The 5744-nt window shown below is 43.6% G+C and overlaps 1 non-coding gene across 1 annotated transcript; it reads right to left on the reverse strand.

Annotated features, from left to right (window-relative positions):
* Positions 1-3439: 3439 nt before the first annotated feature.
* On the reverse strand, positions 3440-3516 carry trnat-ugu (transfer RNA threonine (anticodon UGU)). The gene has a single exon. It is a non-coding gene; the product is annotated as a tRNA-Thr (tRNA).
* Positions 3517-5744: the final 2228 nt, after the last annotated feature.

Genomic DNA, 5744 nt, shown 5'->3' on the forward strand with positions numbered 1-5744 from the left:
TGGCAACAGTTTGGAGAAGGTCATTTCCTGTTTCAGCATGACAATGCCTCCATTCACAAAGCGAGGTCCATACAGAAATCGGTGTGGAAGAACTTGCCTGGCCTGCAGACCTCAACCCCATCGAACACCCGTTGGGATAAATTGGAACGCCGACCGCGAGCCAGGCCTGATCGCCCGACCTCTTGAGGCTGAATGGAAGCAAGTCCCCTCTTAGCAATGTTCCAACATCTAGTGGAAAGCCTTCCCAGAAGAGTGGAGGTTGTTATAGCAGCAATGTTCCAACATCTAGTGGAAAGCCTTCCCAGAAGAGTGGAGGCTGTAATAGCAGCAATGTTCCAACATCTAGTGGAAAGCCTTCCCAGAAGAGTGGAGGCTGTATAGCAGCAATGTTCCAACATCTAGTGGAAAGCCTTCCCAGAAGAGTGGAGGCCTGTTATACAGCAATGTTCCAACATCTAGTGGAAAAGCCTCCCAGAAGAGCTGGAGCCTTTGATAGGCAAGCAAAGGGGGAACCAACTCCATATTAATGCCTTTGATTCTGGAATGAGATGTTTGACGAGCAGGTTGTCCACATTACGCTTGGACATGTATTTTGTGTAGATTACAGACCTTCAGAAATATTACACCCTTGACTCTTTCACATTTGTTGTTGTTGTACCAGGGTCGGATTTAAAATGGATTTGTCATTATTTTCGGGGGGCCGGTCAGTAATTACACATTCTAATGTCAAAAGTAGAACAATGTATAACATTTGTAAAAATATATATAAACTTGATAACATAAGTATTCTACCTCGAGTCTATATATTAACTTATTACATAATATCTACCTCCCGATCTATATATTAATTTAATTAACATAAGTATAAAACCTCCCGAGTCGATGCATTTAAGAATCATCTTTGCAGTGAATTACAGCTGTGATCTTTCTGGGTATAATCTCTAGAACGTCCACACCTGAATGCACAATATTTACTTTATTCTTTAAAAAAATGTCTTCAACCTCTGTCGAGTTGGTTTTTGATCTTTGCTAGACAACCATTTTCAAGCCGATTTAAGTCAAAAGTGTAACCAGGCCACCCAGGGACATTCAATGTCGTCTTGGTAAGCAACTCCAGTGTATAATTGTCATCCTGTTTTAGCTTATTGCCTGCTGAAAGGTGAATTAATCTCGCAGTGTTTGGTGGAAAGCAGACTGAACCAGGCTTGCCTCTATTCCCGATTATTTTTTATCCTTAAACAGTATTTCTGTCGTTTATGTTTAATCGTACAAAGTCAAACATCTACAAATCCTACAGCCTATCCCACCTTGCGCTGCAACACCGCCTGGCTGGGGCTGTGCGCACGTATAGAGCTGAGCACAGGCATGACATTTTATCTAATTTACTTGAAACAGAAGTGAGCCTTTTAACCTTGTTTCTTGGCTATTTGCATCGTTTTATTCATTGTAAATAAGAATTTCTTCTTAACGGGCAGACGTGCCTGGTTAAATAATGGTTAAATAAAAACTGCTAGGGAAGAGAAGACGCGACTCATAGTCAGACTCAATCTCAGTCGCACAAACATGACTGAAACCACGTTACCATGGTAACCGCCCGCCCCTTAAAGGGGCAGCTGAGCATTTTTGTGCGTCTGATATTTCTGTTAAAGCTGTAGTAGACTATCACGTTATAATAGCCTTAACCTAGCGGTCAAACAGGGAAATGGTTCCAATTGTTTTTTTTCAACCGTTCCTTTTCCCCATAGGAGATTTTAGCAACACTTAAAATAAGGGCTGTGTTTCTGGCGTGACATTTTTAATAACTGTACATCTCTCTCGACAAGGTGACTTTTTTTTAATGAATATATTTGCCTGTATTTACCCACCAAAACTGAAATGCTAATTACCCTACTAATGTGGCTATGATAAAGAACTACAAATAACACGATGATCTGGACGAGACTGCCAACTCAAGGCAAGAGTTAATCCAGAGATTCTTACCATCTGTTACATGTAGTAATGAATAAATTGGCTACATTCCTTTAAATTGACAATTCTGTGAACTGTCTTGTGCAAGTTTTACATTGACACAATACCTGTTAGCAAAGGTGTCAGCTAGAGAGGAAGTGCAGGAGCTTGCAGGGATTTGTAGTTTTGCCTGATGTCTACTTTGACGCTAATTAGCATTTTTTAATCTGAGAATAAATGGAGACTAATATATTGATAAATCACTTTGTCCGAGAGAGATTTACATGGTTATCAAAAATGTCACGCCAGGATAATCCTACACGAAACACAGACCTTATTTTAAGTGTTTCTAAAATGAATGGTAGGAAAAACTATCGGAACCATTTCCCTGTTTGAACGCTAAGGTCTCTTTGTGTAACTTTGTTGGCAACCCTACAAAATTCACACAGAAATTTGATTTTTACGAATTATCTTTGAAAGACAGGGTCCTGAAAAAGGGATGTTTCTTTTTTTGCCAAGTTTATATGCATAGTCACTTTAACCATACATTCATGTACATACTACCTCAATCAGCCTGACTAACCTGTGTCTGTATATAGCCCCTCTACTGTCTATAGCCTCTCTACTGTCTATAGCCTCTCTACTGTCTATAGCCTCTCTACTGTCTATAGCCTCTCTACTGTCTATAGCCTCGACACTTATTTTTCAATGTCTTTTAACTGTTTTGTATTTCTTTACTTATCTATTGTTCACCTAATACCTATTTTTTACATATAAATCACACTGTTGGTTAGGCCTGTAAGTTAGCATTTCACTGTAAGGTGTTGTATTCGGCGCACTTGACAAATACACTTTGATTTGATTATAATGATTCTTCACGCTATACTAGCTTGTTTTGTCACAAACTGAAATTAGCCGAACTATTCGAATTTTAGCAACTATGAAATGGAGCGGCGATTTCTGCATTGTGCAGCTTTGAAAGACTCACGTCACAAATGTAATTAAATTAAACAATATACCACGACTTCATACTAATAATAGATTTTATTGTATGTGCATCAGCTTTTTGTGTTGTAATTTTAGCGAACAAATTTGTTGGTTGGTCCAAAAAAATCTGAGTGGCTGGTCGATTAAAAAAAAATATATATAATATACATACACACTACCTTTCAAAAGTTTGGGATGTTAGAAATGTCCTTATTTTTGAAAGAAAAGCACTTTATTTATTTTTTATTTTTTAATAATGTCAAATTGGTCAGAAATACAGTGTAGACATTGTTAATGTTGTAAATGACTATTGTAACTGGAAATGGCAGATTTTTTTAATGGAATATATACATAGGTGTACAGAGGCCCATTATCAGCAACCATCAAATATATTTATAAAGCCCTTCTTACATCAGCTGATATTTAACATTTAACATTTAAGTCATTTAGCAGACGCTCTTATCCAGAGCGACTTACAAATTGGAACGTTCGTACATATTCATCCTGGTCCCCCCGTGGGGAATGAACCCACAACCCTGGCGTTACAAGCGCCATGCTCTACCAACTGAGCCACACGGGACCGGGAGCTTGCAGGGATTTGTAGTTTTACCTGATGTCTCAAAGTGCTGTACAGAAACCCAGGTCCTTCCTATCCTCCCCCTCGTTCCCCCTTCTGCTTCCAGTCCTGGTTTCCCATAATGAGATATCAGCCTCCACTTCTGTCTTGACGCTGAACTCAGGCCATGTCTTTGGAAAACAGTGCCATTTCTTGCTCTGCTCTCCGTCTACGTTCTGCGTAAGCTGCTGGAGGCGGAGCTGTGATGCTCGCTTTCCGGTGACGATGATTAGAGGAGCACTGCTGATAATGCAAAAGACCGACGTACGCCTGCCTCGCTCTTCTCCCTCCTCCTCTCCTCCTCCTCCCTGCGCCAGTGCGATTCCTCCCTGCTCTCTCCCTTCCTCCCCTCCCTAGCCGGATTGCTCTCTGCTCCTTTCCCTCCTCCCTGCAGTCTCTCCATGCGTGCACCTCTCTCTCTCTCCGGCTCCCTTTCCCCTCTCCCACCTTTCTCTCCTTCCTCCCTGCTCTCTCTCTCCTGCTGCCTAACCTCCTCTCCAGCTGCTGCTCTGCATAATGTCTTGAGTCTAGCAGAGCGGAGAGAAGAAACAGCCCTCAAGACAACAAGTAGAGGTCCCGCCGCTCCTCCTCGCAGGAAGAGAAAACATGGCGCTGATACTGTCAGTGGTGTACTGTGGGGCTCCAGGGAGAGGTGGTTTGCTCAGAGAAAGAGTCTGGCGGGAAACGAGAGGTGTCTTATAAGGATATCGAGCGGGGAATGTGTCTGTTATAGGGATGCGACAGGGAGCCTGGCTGTGACAGGACCTGGCGTGTGCCACGACGGCCTGCGTACAGGGAGTCTGCGGGAGTTGTGACATTATAGGCTTGATGGATTGTTCTGGGAGTGTGCTGGAGTGTGGCTATTATAGGCTAGGACGATGTGGCTATGTTGAAGGGAGTCTGACAGGGGTGTGGCGTGACCGCAAGTCCTTGACAGGGAGTGTGCTGTACAGGTCTGACAGGAGTCTGGCTGTACAGGAGTTGACAGGCTGCTGTGACAGGGAGTATGCGGCTTGGCTTGGACAGGAGTCTGACAGACGTGTGGCTGTGACCGGAGTCTGACAGGGAGTGTGGCTTTGACCGGTGCACAGGGGAGAGTCTGCGGACGGGATGTGGCTGTGACGGGAGTCTGACAGGGATGTGGCTGTTTCGTTATTCATCATTGAACAGACAACACAGTTCTCCTGTACAAGGAGTCCTGACAATGTCTCCCTCAGCACAGGATGTGTTTCTATTGGTCTGGATGTAGCAGCATGAAGAATCTTGAGCCTGGAACAGTTCTGCAGTGATGTGTTTCTGGAGAAAACAGGATAATTATATATAATATACATACACACACACGTTCAAAAGTTTGGGATCACTAGAGATCCCTCCTGTTTCCAATGCCACGTTGTTTAGTTCTTAAAATGAAATAACACTTATTACTCTAACCACAACGTGCCATTGAACCACAGAGTTGATGGTTGCGCCCCCCCTTGGGTTGTGCCGTGGCGAGATCTTGTGGCTATACTCAAATCAAATGTATTATATTAGCCCTCTTACATTCAGCTGATATCTCAAGTGCACAGCAATGCAGTGTACTCGCCTTGTCTCAGGATGGTAAATTGGGGTTGAAGATATCCTCTAGTGGTCGGGGCTTGCTTTGCAAAGTGGGTGGGGTTATATCCTGCCCTGTTTGGCCCTGTCCGTGGGGTATCATCGACGGGGCCACAGTGTCTCCGACCCCACTGTTCAGCCTCCATATTTATGCTCAGTAGTTGTGTCCGGGGGCTAGGGTCAGTTTTATATCTGTGATGTACTTCTCCTGTCTTATCGGTTCGTGTTGAATTAAGTATGCTCTCTCTAATTCTCTCTCTCTTTCTCAGAGGACTGAGCCCTAGACCATGCCTCAGACTACCTACATGATGACTCCTTGTTGTCCACAGTCACCTGCCTTGCGTGCTGCTCCAGTTACAACTGTTCTGCCGCGGTAGAACCCTTGACCTGTTCACTTTTTCTATTATTTGACATACTATCAATTGTAACATTTGGGCATGTTCTGTTATAATTCTCTCACCGCGGCACAGCCAGAAGAGAGCTGCGCACGCTCATAGCCTGTTCCTCTCTAGTTTTTCCTAGGTTTTGCCTCTCTAGGGAGTTTTTCCTACGCCACCGTGCTCTACCGGCATTGCTTGCTGTTTAGGGTTTTAGTCTG

The sequence above is a fragment of the Salvelinus sp. IW2-2015 genome, unplaced genomic scaffold (assembly GCF_002910315.2).
Source record: "Salvelinus sp. IW2-2015 unplaced genomic scaffold, ASM291031v2 Un_scaffold6619, whole genome shotgun sequence".
NCBI classification, from domain to species: Eukaryota; Metazoa; Chordata; class Actinopteri; order Salmoniformes; family Salmonidae; genus Salvelinus; species Salvelinus sp. IW2-2015.